The 17,345-nt window shown below is 30.6% G+C and overlaps 1 pseudogene; it reads right to left on the bottom strand.

Moving 5' to 3' along the window:
- Nucleotides 1–9,676: 9,676 nt before the first annotated feature.
- LOC120582868 (uncharacterized) lies at nucleotides 9,677–9,795 on the bottom strand (annotated as a pseudogene).
- Nucleotides 9,796–17,345: the final 7,550 nt, after the last annotated feature.

Genomic DNA, 17,345 nt, shown 5'->3' with positions numbered 1-17,345 from the left:
TGCTATGGTGATAATATGAGAAAACTTGACCAAGTAAACTCACACAGAATCTCTCATGTTATGTGCTCATTACAGTCTAGCATATTGTTGGAATATTGTCTTAAGTTTACCTCTTTGCTAAGAAATGTAGAACAGATAAGAAAACTGGGGAAGAATAAGCCCTAGATTCAGTACAAAATGTTCATGCTTAGATAACATTTAAAATATCTCATGTGGAAATTATAATTTTTAACACATACAGTGATATATAACATTATTTTAATTCTGAGAAAATAATATATAAAGCTTTACTAAATACTCAAACAAGCGATGCAAAAGGAAAAGAATAGTAGCATATGTCTGTTATAGACACTGATATGTAAGAAGAGGGATTTGAAATTACAATATTGTGTGTCTAAAAATATGGAAGGCCAGATGGGGTGCATCCCGGGGATTACAAGGAAATTGGCTGCAGATATCTTATACGTGATATTTGACAAAGTCGACAAAGTAACTAATGCCCAATATCGATAATGCAGTGATGTGATTCTGTTTGTAGGAAGCAAAATGAGAACATGCGTAGCAATTATAAGACTGTCAGTCATGAATGTTATCCCAGATTAATGCTAATACAAGAGAAATGATCTATGATCATCTAATAATGCTGATTGTTCAGCAATATCTAACCAGATGAGAGGAACATAATGTTTGACAAGCATTTTAAGTCTTTAATGCTCATTTGGTGACAGACACACCATATTATTATTTCTTGACACAGAAAGAAGGCTAATTGGTCTTCATGAGGTAGTATACTTGAAATTAATTTTATTAATAAAGAATTTTGGAAAGGGTATTAAGTTTCTTATATTTCAAAAGTTATTAAAGAAGCTGTAATTGCCTTGAAAGTCAAATGCCAAAAGTAGTAATCTACTCAGGTGACTCACTACTGTAAATACTTTGGGCACCTGTTAACTGTGAACTAAGGAACTATAGTTAATCTCAACTAATAATGAAGAGTTAACTCTTTAAACTTAAAGTTTATAATATTAATTACAACAATGTTAATTCATTCAATTCTGTAAGAAAAAGTCAAATACTGAAAGAATTTATAAAGATAATCCAGTCTTACTAATACTTTAAGTGTGAATAGTGCATGACAATCTACAGCTGCTCCTTGGGTTGACGTTGCCCATTACCATCCAGTTAAGAACAGCAATTGGAATACAGTGTTGGTAAGATTGCAAATTTGTACAACTTCTATGGAAAACAGTACGGAGGTTTCTCAAAAAATTAAAGATGGATATACCTTTGACCCAGCAATTACACTTCTAGGTTTTTATCCAAAGAAAACCAAAACAATAATTCGTAAAGATCTATGCACCCCAATATTCATGGCAGTGCAATTTACGGCAGGTAAGATATGGAAGCAACCTAAATGTCCATCCACAGATGATTGGATAAAGAAATTATGGTTCATATATTCAATGGAATATTACTCAGCCATTAAAAAATATGAAATCCTACCATTTTCAATGACAGGAATGGACCTAGAGGTTATTATGCTGAGTGAAATAAGTCAAACAGAGATAAATAGCATATGATTTCACTTATATGCAGAATCTAAGGAATAAAAAGAACAAACTAATCAAAAACAGACTCATAAATATAGTAGACAATTTGGTGATGGACAGCGGGGAGGGTCTTTGGGGGCTGGGAGAATGGAGTGAAGGGTTAAAGAAATACAAATTAGTGGTTGAGAGTTGGTCACAGGGACGAGTAGCACGGCATAGGAAATGAAGTTAGCATTAATACGATGGCTAGGTGGAGGGCCAGGGAGGGAGAGCGCAATTGGAGGAATCATTTTATGAACTATGTAGATGTCTAACCAATGTACCGTATACTTGAAACTAATTTAAATAAATAAATTTTTAAAAAAAGAATAGCTAGTGGCTGCCTGATACAGAAATACAATTTTCTTTATACTATTATAGAAATGTAAGAAGGCAATGAGAATCTACTTCTCAAGATATCACTGGCCTCTAAGGAAATAGTGGCTTTGTGTATTAAAATTTATTAGAATTTTTCCAATGCTTTCCCTCAGTAAAATATGCTATAATTGGTGTACTACACCTACTGTAATTATTGGTATCATACTTCAAGTACATGTTGACTTTATCTGTTGCACTGCAATTCTAATCCAGGTAATTTTTTTTTATTTTTCTCACAATCTCATAATCTTTTATTTTTAAATTGTTTTTTCATTAAAAATATTCCTCCTATTCAAGTTGTATTTCTATACTTATTATCTGAATGCCATCACCCCTACTTCTTCAGGTGCTTGTTATAAGTTTTGTTGCCTTTGAAAAATTTGACTTTCTATACCTCTTTATGAAGCCTTATAAATAAAACTGATTTATTAGAAAATCTAAATTCAGTAGAGTATCAAGGTGAAATAATTATAACGTTCTTCATCACAGTCTTCAACTATGCTTTTCAAGTCCCATATCAGTATACTTTCCAATTATACATATAAAATAGAATGATCCAATTTAATTTTATTTAAACTTCAATCATATATTTTTCTTATAATCTCAGTGGCAGACTGTTCTGTTATTAATGACTGGGTATAAGGAGAGAATATATCCTGCTTTTTAAATCTTCTTCACCTTAATCATTCTTTCCCTTTTGGGTCTTCAATTCATAGTGTTGAAGAGGAGGGAGAAAGAAAATAGCAGGGCGGGGGAGGGGAGAAGAAAAGAGGGAGTCCCCTAGTTTAAGCCCGTGTTACTACATTCTTTGCCTGACTGTCCAGGCTTAAATTCTTGTCCTTTCAAGGGTATTTCAAGGACATGTGACTTCCTCAGCAATGGCGCTTCTCACTGTAGAAAGATGTCCTCTGGTACGATCTTCTCTATGACAATTTTCTGATTCATGTGATTTACTTATGGAAGATGTCATCTGTACTGGGAAGAAAGCTTAAGCTTAACCTTCTCCCTTTCCGTACACTTGGACCTCAGGAATATCATATATTCTTACCAAGTGAAATAGCTCTCTCTAATGAATCCTCCCTCCCCTCTTTGCTTTATTAGCCTGTGCAAAAATAGGCACATAATGTAGACCAGTAAATCACTTGAATAAGCAGGGTTCAGCTAGGAATCCAAAATTTATATAAATTTTAAATAAACTGCTTTTTGGCACTCTTCTACATATATGACACACTCACAGCAAAAATTTTGATTATTTGAATGTTATTTTCAAAGATAAAGTCAATCTAAAGCTGGTGAACCCCAAATTTTAACAAGATTCTGTGATATGTAAAAGCACACTAAGGCCAATTTCCAACTCAAAATATTATACTTAGATTAAACTATAAACGCATACTTCAATTAGTAAACATAATGGAGAAAAATAAATAAAACCTTAAAACAAACAATCCATGAAATATCAAATGACATTAACTTATTTTCCTTATATTTTCTCATTTTTGTACACAATTTATATTTTTCTCTTTTCTTAATTGCTTTGGCTTTTGGAAATTACATATAACAGGCCATGTATCGGGTTGTATATATGACAATAATCTTGTTTTTAATTTACACTCTATATGATAAAAATCTAAGAAATCAACTGGAAATTATTTTCTCTATGAGGATAATAATACAGTAGTTGCATGTAGAATTAGCACAACTGAATAAATTCGGGGAGCAGTAGGATTGTAGTCTACATTTTTTCTCACAAGATATCTATCTAATGATAGACTCACAAATTGTCAATGTAGAAAATTAAACTTTATTGCTATGAAAAAGAAGTTGGTATACATTCTAACATTAGAATCTGGATTAATGACTTGTTACTACACAATTAATGGAGTCATGCTGAGAATAGTGTTCAATGCCCTATACACTCTCTCCATCAGGGGGAAATGGTGTCTTTAAGTAGATGGGGAAGAAACTCTGGCTGTTTTAAACTGTGTATTTCCTAAAACAGAGATCTATATTTGTCTCATATAAAACTGTAGAAATTTAAGGGCTCCGTGGAGTAGCCAGAAATCCCTACTCTATTCTCCTTCTTAAAAGTTGTCATTATTTTCTTCTTAATATCCATAATTGGGCTGCATTGAAATTAGGCAAGCAGATAAATGATCCACATCATTTAAGGTGAGTTCTAACAGTCAAATGTTAGAAATGTGGGTGCTCAGTTTTTGCAAGGGATTATTTTTCATATATACTATTTTGTTAAAATGACACAGGGCCAAATAGTAGGAAGAGGAGATAATAAAACTTCAGTCTATTAGGATTATCCTAAAGAAGAGCACTAAGATATTGGGCAAAGAACTGTGCTGAAAGTGAAAATTTAAGAAATGCAATTGGTGTGTGATATTTTAAGACATATTCTCATGTTTTAACAAAATGATGTAAGAAAAAATAAGAAAAAGGAACCGAAAAATATTGAATTAATAGTCCTTTTCCTATGGAATAGAAATTAAGTATGCAATTCCTTCTTTGAGCTACTGGTCTCTAATTATTCTAGAGTTTAAGTTTTCTTTTAAAATTACCTAAGTAATTTTAGTCTGTTATTCATCTTTCTTGATCTCAGAATTCAAATCTTCTCCCAATTAACTTATTCATGTATATGCAGGCTTCTTTAAGCGATGCTTACATATCTCATAAAGGTGTTCTGCTCTGACAGTCATCTTAGGTAGTGAACAGTCACTTGATGCCTGCAACTCCTCCGTGTATTTTGTAAAGATCACAGGATTGTCAATTTATAAGCTGTTTTATCTCCCCTAAAGCCTTTCCAGTATTCATAGGCATCCATTAAATCTCCAAGGCACATTTTATATAAAATTTTGACATTTTCAAAACTTCACTGAAATTTGGTGATAACAGAATTAACACATGGTGATAAAAAATGATTAATGCAGTTATAATTCTGACTGATACCTGTCACATAGGTCAAATACCTCTCTAGAATTTCCTCCACTCTCCTATCACCTTAACCTTTGCTGCCAATATTGTTCTTACCTATATTCTTCCTATCTAAAATGTTGGCCTCAAATTCTATGAACACCAAGAAGGAGGGGCGGGGAACTGATCTCTCCCCAATCCCACAATCCAAACTCACCATTTAACGACTACAATCTCTGATGAGCTTGTCTCCTAAAAATAAACTTTTTTTCTTATATTCTCATTAATTGGATATTTTTGGATCCAGAAAATGATATTTAGTTCTCATTTCAAAAAGATTCATAAAAGTTTTGCTTATTTCTCATTATCTGTTTTGTTTAATCCAATTCCTCAAAGTGTCATATTTTCTTAAAGACAAATTTAGAGTTTATCTTTTAGTACAAGAAGTCCACTAGCAGTTTTAAAATAACAAATGTATGTGTCCACATATCAAAATAATAATAATTCAGAAATGTCAGAATCAAATTTCAGGAAAAACACTAAGATTAACTTTTTGTTAAATTAAACTTTTGTAATAAATACACACCTCATCTCAGCTCAGATCTACCTTAGCATTAGGCTGGTGCCCTAAAGATAACGATACCTTCATAGGAGTAAGTACTCAAGGAATGGTGTAGTATCATCTTTTTTTAGCCCAGAAGTGTGATAAACCTGAATACTGGAAAACTAAAAGGAGGAAGAGGAGGGAGTTATTATTTAGACTAGCTGGTCATAAAAGGTGTCTTTTAAAAAATAAGCTTTTAATTGTGGTCTATAGATTAAAAAAATTTTTACACCTACTTAATGGACACTGTAGAAAAGCCTAGGTATAAGCAACATCACTTAGCGAAAACTCACTAAAGCAGAATGGCATTTCTATGCTGTAGAAATTGAAAAAAAATATATCAGAGAAGTGAGAGAGGAGGGTGATAAGGTCATTTTTTTTATTTGGAGAAGAGGGAAATGCATATTTTATAGTTTGTTATGATATATTAGATTTAATTCAGGTTGAAAGGGAAGTTATACACATTTTAAGAAGGGATAGGATTTTATTTACATTTTTTGAGAAAATATTTTTTTTACTCAAACTTTTAAAATTAAACTTATTGAAGTGACATTGGTTAATAAAATTATATAGGTTTCAAGTGTACAATTCAATAATATATTATCTTTTTATTGCATTGTGTGTTCACCACTCAAAGTTAAATATCCTGTAACCATATCTTTGACTCCCTTTACTCTTATCTATATTCCTCATCCACTTTTTCCCTTGGTAACCACTAAACTGTTGTCTGCGTCTATGAGTTTTTGTTTATTTATATTTTTAAAAGAATCACTCTGGCTGCTATGGAGAAGGAATGAAGACGGGGTACATTATGGAAACAATCACACTGTTATGCAGAGAGTACAACAGAATATTGTTCAAGGAAGATGGCAGTAGGTATGGAAAAGATGTTTTGAAGCTATCTTCAAAATATGACCTATATTTTTGTATGAAACATAAAGGAATTGAGAATGATTCCCCAGTTTGGGGCTTGGAGAAAGTGTTAGGTTAGGTATGCAAATCTGAGAGTTGAAAACATACAGTTGACATTTAATGTCATAAAAATAATTGATACTACCTAGACAGAGAATGTTGATCAACCTTTTATGAAAATCTGATGCTTTTGTAGTATATGAATTTCTAAATTTAATGACAAGCCAGTGAATACATACTAGCATATAAACTATTTCATTATGCATTTCCAATGGTTTGAATAAACGGATTGAATATTTTCCCATCCTTTATCAACAGAAATCTAATTATTCTAAATGATTCTCACCTGGGAATCTAAAACAATTTTATATCTTGAGAATAAAGCTTTAACTCTTGAGATATTCAACTTCTCTCTCTCCCTTACTTTTTAACATCTGATTCATAAACAAAAAGTTTGGTCTATCTTCAAAATGTTTTCATAAATGGACTAATTCTCATTATTTCCTTTACTATTGCCTTTGTCAAAGCTATAATTAATTCTTGCCTGCATTGTTGTTTTAGTTTCCTAAGAGGTCTTCCTGTTTTCATTTTTTAATCTATTCACAAGAGAGAATCCTAATTGATCCTACTAGGTGAATTCTCTTCATAATTTTTTTCAGAGATTAAAATTGTTATAATCATTTACAAGTCATTCCTGATTTTATTTTGACATTACTTCCTCTAACTTCCCCCTCATGCACTACGCTTCAAACTGATTGGCCTCTTTGCCTGTTCTCCAACAGTAGCCTTGTTCCTGACTCAGGGACTTTGTCAGGGACTTTGCCAGGGACTTTGCCATATATCTACATGTCTCACTCAGATGACTTTTTCAGGTTTTTGTTCAACTTTCATCTTTATGGTGAGGTCTTCTGAGACCGTGAATATTATAATTGATTGCCACTCATATCCTGTCTCCCTTTTCTGCTTTGTCAGATAGCTCTTATCATCAAAATTTCTTTATTTGGATTATTTTTGTCCACCACCCAGTTACATATAAATTACATGAGAACGGATATTTTTTTATCCCTGTTTTGGTCTTGGATGTAAGCCCAATGCCAGGATGGAATGCCTAGAACATAAAAGGAATACTTTTGAATAAATGACTAAAATAGATGTCCTAGAAGTTCACCATCTTCTCCACAACAGAATATTATTTTAATAACAAAAATTGAGGTAGAATAAAAATTTTTATAACTATATTTTTTAAAAGTGAGGGAGATAGTATCAAATGGAAGGAATTAGAGAAAGAGTATACTATGAAAAACATCTCTAATAAATAATAATAATAATAATGCAGCTAATATTTGTTGTTTTGCTTACTAAGTATCTGGTGTCACAATAAGGACTATCAGGTTAAATAACTACCTCTAAATCTATAGTCAATGAGTTGTGTAATTGTTACTTTTTTCCTCTGTTTCTGATTTCAGAACCTGACATAGTAACCATTATTCCAGCCTGCCTCATTTCTAAGAAGTTGTTTTTGAGTTTGATTCTAAAGAAAGATCAACCTTGAGTCTGCCTAAAAATCATGTTCCTCATTTTCTAGCCTCAAAATATGAAATCTGAATCCTCAGGGGTGATAAACCAAAGTCTTTTTAAACAAATTGGTAAAAAAATTATTCCAAGTGAAACTGATATGTAGCCAGCATTAAGAACCATGTATACTGAGCATCAAAACATAATTCAGCCAAAAAATAAATCATCTACAAATAATGTTTGGAAAGTACAGAAATTAAAGGAAATAAGAAACAAAACTAAATTTTGCCATCTGATATATGTATAACTATACAAAAATAATTTCTCTTGTTTCTGAAATAGCAAACTAATTTATAGCCAAAAAAAACATTAGGCAGGCAATATGAAATTAACAATCCTCAAGCAATTTACATAATAACAGTAACAATTCTTCAAAGTATTATAAATGGCTAACATATACTTTGTATGAAAATTCAACAAAACATTTTTACCTGATAGAATGTGCAAAGTGAGCACAAATGTGTTGTAAGCATGGTTTTTTTCTTCACCTTCCAATTATCAGTGAACAACAAAAATGTACTGAATAATGAGATCACCGTAGCAAAGGGTCATTCATTCTCTGAACACAGTTTAATTAGGCATCTATCTTCTGCAGTTTTAGTAACTGTGAAATATTTATAAAATATTAATCTTGTGCTCAAAATTTAACAGGCTCATTGAAAATTAATATTAAATAATATATCATAAACTATATAAGGACAATTTGAATTGGACGTGATTCATTCAAAGAAATATGTGGAGTTAGTATGAAATAAAGGTTAAATAAAAAATACTTGGGATTACACATATAAAATTTTATCTCAGCTTCTTTGGCAAATCAGATATCTGCTCAGCAATATTTGAGTTTCCGTTTTTTAAACTTAATACAGTCAAGTTTTAGCTATGTACTACTTTCATGCTACACTTTCTGGCTCATCTGTTCCTTAGTGGACTAAGTTCTGGCCAATGAGATGCAAGAAGCAATAGTGCAAGCCTCTTCTAATGCATAGCTTGAAAAACGACCGTTCAAGCACTACCCAGTCCTGTCCTCTTCCCTATGACAAGGAAAAGAAATAGCCACATTAGTATTAAATTAAGGCCTAATTGTTGTTTCTCTTTCCTTATATAATATTACACTTTGACAGGTATATATTAAAACTTATACATTATTTCTTTTTAAATAAAATTTTATAAAATCTCTGTATCAATCCAAGTCATTTGGTTATGGTGTTTGATTGTTCTTTTATTTTAAAATTATTGACACTTAAAGGATGTGATAAATTTTGATGTTTGTTTTCCAACCCCTAGTTTATCTTATATAAATTGTTTTATAATGTCACAGAAATTAAGCATCTTTTACATCTAAGTTGATGGTTATTTCCCCTTTGTATTTTAAATCTAAATTGAAAATATATTCTAAAGTTGAAAATAACTACAAAACGTCACTATATTGTTTTAGCTTGACAAAAATATATTCTAGAAAGACTTGATCATTTCCATACATAGTACTATTGATATTTACTGTTGGTGTCCTCCTTTCTAACTCAATATCCTTCTATTAAAAGTTTCATAATTATTATGAGGAATACATTGTACAATTGTACATACTAAGAAGTAATTCATTCTTTTTTTTTTTTTTTAAGACGAGGCAACCCTTGGTTGACCTCACAAATTGCAAAGATCTTGTCAGCTCACATTCTCTTATTTTTTATTTTTTTTATACCTACAGCACCTGGTCTTCCTAGGTAGTCTCTCATCCAAGTACTAACCAGGCCTAACCCTGCTTAGCTTCCGAGACCAGATGGGATTGAGCTTGCTCAGGGTGGCATGGCCGTAGACTCATCCTTCTTAATTCATGACAATTGAGCTTTTTAAATTCTAACTATATATATTTTTTATTTACTGTAGAAATGTATAGACATTATCACATCACTAGACTAGACTATTTATGGGGAGATACAACAAATTATATAACCTTTCTTTATTCTACACCAAACACATTTATAATTATTCAACTGTTTGCAAAAATAATGAAAATACGAGTGAGACTAATATGACGTATCTAGCTCATGGAAGTAAGAGGTGAGGTGGAAGAGGGAGTGGTGATGATTATACGAGTCATTAGATGGTGACCCTGATATCTGAAAGTGTAGCTCAGAATGCAATTCCCAAAAGAGGAGCTTTGCCTGATTTGAAATATTCCCCATAATTAAGTACAAGATAAAGGCCAGGGATACTGGAAAACCCAACTTCAGGGTGACTAAAGATTAAATATTGGTATTTAAATAAAAATATATGTATAAATGCATATTTTCAAAAAAATGACACATTTTATATAACTTTAGGCATTTTGTTCTCTCTCAATTAATTCTAAATATATGTCTTTATTTTATCAGTTATTATGAGCCAGCTCAGTTTACACTGTATTATCTGATTTGGATAGATTTTTGGTAAAGACTATGAAAGATTTAGGTTACAATGAACATCCTGGCCTTATGTTATTTATTTAAAATATAAACAGATTTTAAAATGCATAATTTTATTATAGTACAACTCAACATCAGTTATCATTAAACTTCCTAAGCGATTTGGGAAAACATTATCCAGAAAAATTTAAAATATATTAAGAAACTAGATTTCTCCATAATAAGATAGCCTTAAATTAGGCACAATAATTTTTCTATCAATACCCCTTACCAGTGCAGACAAGTAATCTTGTGGGAAACTGTCTGACCTGATCATCTGAGAAAATTGTATATGGGATAAAAAAACCCTGTGGGTATTTTTATCATTTTATACTTAAATATGACCACTGAGTAGGCTCTATTCATGTTGGTTTGAGTTTTAAGCTAGCTATTACATCTTTACCCAAGTACTTTAGCCTGAAAGACAGAGCTTGTTTTTTGGAAAATATAAACATCCAAGTTTAGTGTATACACATGCTTGCTAATAATAGTAATACAGAGCAGAGTGAAAATAAACAAATACGCATTCGACATAAGTTTACGGTCTTCTTTTTTTAAATCTATTTTTTCATATGGTAGGAATTAATAATGCTGGAGTGATTCCAACGGTCATCTGAAGACCAGTTTTACATGAGGCTTCGATATGTCAGTGAAACTGAAGAAAATATTTACAGTGTTATGTCATCTGAACTACTCCCATACTGTGTCACAGCTTTAAACAAAGCTTCTCTAGGCTCCTGTCCATAATCTACACATTTATATTTATAGTATTTTGTATATATGCAAAATCTCCAATTTTCCTTGTATATTATGCAATGTTTCCTGCTACAGGTGTTAGTTTGCAAAAGGTGCTAACCCTCTATGCAGTACATTATACAAAGTTGGAGAAGAATTTATATATCTCTTAGGAAAAGTAAATTAATATAACATTATGATTTTTCAACCTGGTAGATATTTGTCAAAAAAAAAATGTTGATGTAATGTTAAGGTTTAACAGTTAGTAAAGGAATCCTCAAAGCCAGACTACTTCCTGTCAAATCCCAGGTTTGATACTTACCTGCAATGTTACCTTAGGTAACTTATTTAAACATTCTTTTTTAATTTCTTTATTCTTTGCTTTATTCTTTTATTTAAATTCATTAATATTACCAAAAATGTAAAAAGTGGAAATTGCTTAGATTCTTTAATTCTTATTTCCACCCTCTTCAGAGAGAGATTGGTCTGTAGCCATACTACTTTCATTTAGAAAGCATATGGGGAAAATAAAAGTTTATTTTTAAACTTAAGTTTTCAGTGGTATATTTATGACCACTCTATTCCAGGAATCTTGAAATAACTAAATAATTTTGAATAAAATTTGTCTATTTTTAAAGAAAATTAAGATTAATTTAAACTTAATTTGTGATTTGTGCTATCATCTTAATGCAAAACATTAACTGAAGAAAATCCAAATGTGTATAGATGACCTAATATTTAGAAAGTCTTAATAAAATTTGTGTATGGAGATCACAGCATAAAGTTTACAGTTTATAAGGAAATAGTTTAGTACTATGACCTTACTCAGGAAATTATAATACTCAGATACCCATGAGATATGTTCCCACATGAGATCCGTTGCAATAGAAAGCTATAGAAAAGGAAAGACATGAGCTGACTATTTATCAACAGCTTAGTATGTATTATAAAAAAAGTAAAACATCATCTATAGTTAGACTGAATATTTAAAAAAATAAAAGAATGGTATTGGCTCAAAACTTTTATAGAAATAGAAATCAAAATATTCATTAATTTTTTAAGTGCTTGGTAAAATGTAGTGTAGTTACATAGATAAAAACAAAGATCGTTATGCAGTGTGTTATATGTGTATTATGTGTGTTATAATAATGATGTGTGTTATAATTCACATGGACTGTGAGTGGTATGGGGACACAGAAAAGTTAGTATTTCTCCCAATACAGGTTATGGAAGTTTTATAGAGAGCTAGAGATGCAAGCTACTAAGAAAATAGGGAGTAACAAATTCAAAAAGTATTTTATATTTGGGATCAGTCAACGATGCATACTAATAGAAAAGTAATACTTGGTTGAATGTGCACCATTTGTTGTTGCATATATGATATATCATGGTGTGTGTGTGTGTGTGTGTGTGTGTGTGTGTGCGTGTAATCAAGTATCTATAATCAATCTAAGGGAAATTATTTTCAGCCTGATAAGGTATCTTTCAACATGTTAAGATTCAGATAAGTATTTACCAACAAACAGTAATCATTGCTTACTTGAAACTGAATCCATCTATACTATGGCTCTTGCCTGACTATAAAATAAATCTAAGTATATTCTTTATTTATGTTTACTACAAACTTTATCACCTTTCCAAGACCTTTATCTTTATTAATTGAAGAAAAACATGTATATGTTTGTGTATGTGTGTACATGTGAGAGAGAGAGAAAAAGAAGAGAGAGAAGATAAAAGCAAGATATATAGAACGAAAATCTGCAAAAGTGCACTATTACCTTGAATTTTCAGTATGTATATATGTATATGTATATATCTTTGAATTGCCACTTTTAGTGAACTAGATAATGCATAAAACATTTGTATAGATTACACTGAATTCTTCTATCAGTTCTGAATAACATTTTTGATTATTTCATAAGTAAATTTGAAGCTTTAGTATTAGCAAATGAAAACTTATTAGCTTTGCTAAATTATGTTGAAGAAAATAAGCTAATGGATTAATTGACTATAAATTACATAGATTTTAGAAACTAAAGCTGTGTAAACATAAGAAACTGGTACTGGATTCGATCCTCTTATTTTATAAACAAGCTCATTTTGCAGGAAATAAGTTTACTAAGGTTTTATTCAAATAAAACTTCCTAGAGTTGTTAGTGATTTTTTTCCCATTTCATTTACTATTTAAATACTTCACAATGAACAACCTAAAATGTTTTGTATAAAACTTTCATTGCAGGAGTAATGTAACAGAAGTCATTGGGTTTAATTTAAAGAGTGTGCTAAACAATTGTTGAGAATTTTGACAGATTTTTACTATAGGAAGAATATGGGTAGAATATGTACATAATTATATCAATGCATATACGTATATTTTCTTCTCTTCTAGGCCTATCATCAACAGAATAGAGAAATCAAAAAAGGGGCCAGCAATAGTAAAATAAGTTATGACATGAATATAAATCAAGACTTGGTCTTAGCACTCAAGTTTTGAAGCCTGAGTGTGCTCTAAATAATATGCACTCACAGAAAAATCCAAGGAAAAGGGATAAACAGTATCATCATTGGACCTCGGCACTCAGAAAGCAGAATATATTTTAAAAATACATATTGCTTGACATGTTCTCAATGTACATGTTAAGTCAGGAGATTATTCGTGATTTATTTAATTATGTGTTTTCTGACAATTTTCTTATCTATACTCATATAACTCACCCTGACAAAAGAGTTACTCAGCTTTTTTACAAAATATACAGTTAAGGATACTAAAACGAAAATAAAATCCACAAAAAAAGTTACTCTTTCAAAACATTGATTACTTAGACTATTGTGAAAAAAAATACATATTTGTGGATGGCTAGCTGGAAAGAAACCTGTATTTGTGGCTTTAGCATAGCCATTTTTTAAAGTACTAAAATAACGCTTTCTTCTTTATATAATTTTTATGCACTGTTTGAGATGAAACTTCAGCTTTATTGTTCTCATTTCTTTTGTCATCACAATTCCAGGAGTTTATTTTTCCAAGTCTGCTTTCTTTCTTATTCTCCTTCCTTCCTTTTTTTCTTTCTCTCTCTCACATATTCTCTTTTATTAATAATCATACTGAAATAATATAATGTCTGAGTAGAATTTTATTATGTATTGTTTACATCGTGCATATTTTCCCCGTATCATTTAAATTTTTTATTAAAAACATGCATAAAAATAGGCTGGTATGACTCCTGCTTTCAGCCTCAACATGAAAAGAGCTTAGAAGTCACCATTTGTATCCTTAAAACAAGAAAAAGCTGAACAAACTGAAAATAGATGACTTTTCTTATGTGCATCAAAGATCTGAGTTTGCAGAGCAAATCTCCAACATGAATTCTGGAAAGAGAGGTAATTCCAGAGAGTCATAGTCAAGATTTGCTTACTTGAAATAGAAGCAGCTGGAGACATAAATTCGTAGGAACAATTAAATGGCAATATTATTAAACTACTGGATGCTGATTGTGGACTAATATAAGAATGAGAAACTATAGGGTCCTCAATCTTGGTGAGGAGCCTTTTGGGTTTTACTTCCAGAAACTCCACTAGGTTCTCAGGATGAAGACCTGAATAATATCCAAATTCAAGTGAAAACACAGTTTGAAGAGACAAAGCAAGCATCCGAATCAGACTCAGGTATAAAACAGATTTTGTAGTCATCAGAAAGGGAATTTAAAATAATACGTTAAGTGCCCAAATATAAAAAGTAGAAAACACGTAAGAACAAATGTGTGTGTAAGTAAAAAGGTGAAAATCCTATAAAAGAATCAAGATAAAATACTAAACATCAAAACACTATAAGATAAGTGAAGAAGACTTTATAAGGGCTCATCAGCAGACTGAACTTAAAATGGCATTATATTAAATGCTCAGTTGAAACAAAAGATGACAGAAAAAGATGAATAAAAAAGAAATAAAGGACAAATTCAATGAACATAAAATGGGTACAACAAACATGGTTGATATAAATCCAAAATAATATAAATAAACACTTTAAACGTGAATGGTCCAAATAAATCAGCTAAAAACAAAGATTTTTGTGAATAAAAAACAAGAATGCAACTCTGTTGTCTAGAAAAAAACTATTTTATGAATAACATAAAGACACAGATAAGTTAAAATTGATGGACACAGAAAATGTATGATAAGTAGAGCATTACATAATGATAAAGCACCAATTCTCCGAGAAGACCTAACAGTCTTAAATGAGTAATACAATATATCAAAAAGTATGAAGCAAAAAATATTATAACTGCAAAGAGAAATAGACAAATTCACTAATTATAAATGGAGAATATTCTTGTACATGTTACTATCTGGATCTATATTAATATTAGTTCACATAGATATCTCCAGTTCTAATCCATTACAACATGGATCATTCTAGACTTCTCCTCTTGCTTGCTTGCAACCTCCCACTTCAACAGTGAGCAACTTGGTTCCCACTATCCGCCATCCATAATTTAAATGTTCAATTCCAATATACTTGTATAGCAGTATCAGAATTGTTAACCAAACTCCTGTGGGAAATAACTTTAGCAACTAGAGTACAGTATTTTTGTATGGTTTCTTTTGCATTTAGTTGTACACATTCCACTTATTTCAAAACTCACTTAAGTGAGCATATTTTCCCACACTCTTTTCAGTTGTTATTTAATACACTCGAAGTTTTACTGTTTTGTCACATTCTGCGTTCTATCCTGAGATCTCTAAACTTTTTTTTTATTTACATGCACTGAAGCTTATTCCTTGTACTGTAAAATTCTATGAGTTTCGTCCGATGAGTAGTATCATGTGCCCACCATTACAATTTCATACAGAATAGTTTCACTGCCTTTAAAATAACAAATTGTCATGTAATCAACTTCATTCTATAATCCCTAATCCCTGGTTATCTCTAATCTTTTCTGGTCTTTTATTTGTTTTTCCCCAAATATCATATACTTGGTATGATTCATTATGTAGGTTTTCAGACTGGATCTTTTCACTTAGCAGTATTTATTCATATAGTCATACCATTCATCTATATCTTTGTATTGTTTAACAACTCATTTCTTTTTATTGCTGATTAATATTTCACTGTACTGATATATTTTAGTTAGTTTATCTATTAATCTTGGTTATTTTCAAATGCTGTGATTATAAACATTCATAATTAAATAGGTTAACATAAAGCTGCTATAAACATTCATGTGCAGTTTTTTTTTCCATGTGTGTATATGTACATATCAGTTGAGTAAACACATAGCGAAACAATTCTTGGATTATAAAGTAAGATAATGATTTGTTATGTAAGAAATTGCCAACTTCCCGAAATACCTATACAATTGTGCATTCCAAACAATGGTAAAGAAGAATTCCCATTAATCTACATTCTCATTAGCAGTTTCTATCATCAGTTTTGTGTGTGTGTGTGTGTATTCGAGCCATTCTAATAGTGATGGTTTCTCATATTATGTTAATTTTTAATTCCAAACACATGAAAACTAATAAATAAATTCATCAAAGTTGTGGAACACATTATCAACACAATAAAATCAGAAGAATACATAAAAGATGGCAATGGTCTATGGAACACACTTGAAGTATCACTAGTTCAATGCAATATCTGAGAAATAAGTGCTGGGTAAAAGCTTTCTACTATTAATAGTACAATAGATCTGAGTCAAATATTACATCACATATTTGAGTCATCATTATTGAAAATTAAATAAATTACAAATTTTCTAAAATCATTGACGCAGTAAAGAAAAAGTCTACTAAAAGGAATAAATATTTAACTTCCTAAGATTTCTCATTTGTTTAACATGTCAAAATGTATAAAATATAAAGTTATTAAAATGAATTATAATAAACTATAAATTACTAAATTAATTAAACTATACTATTTTAGATTAATACTTTAATAAATATATTTAAGTAGTCTCACATTATTGAAATTACATTTATTAAGATAATTTTATTATGATAACAAATGCTGTGATAAATATTAGTTTGTTTTTTTTTTCCTGTTGCTGTTAAAAGTAAAACATAACCTAGGGAATAAATCAGAAAGGTGGCTAAAAATTAGCATAAATTATTCCTCCTATAAATTAATCCAAGAAAGCAGAACTATAAAACTTATAAAGTAGAAATATAAAAAAGTATGTCTTAGAGTTAAAC

The sequence above is a fragment of the Pteropus medius genome, unplaced genomic scaffold (assembly GCF_902729225.1).
Source record: "Pteropus medius unplaced genomic scaffold, Ma_sr-lr_union100, whole genome shotgun sequence".
NCBI lineage: Eukaryota > Metazoa > Chordata > Mammalia > Chiroptera > Pteropodidae > Pteropus > Pteropus medius.
Note: the sequence above shows the minus strand (reverse complement) of the source record. Positions and strands in the feature narration are given on the sequence as shown.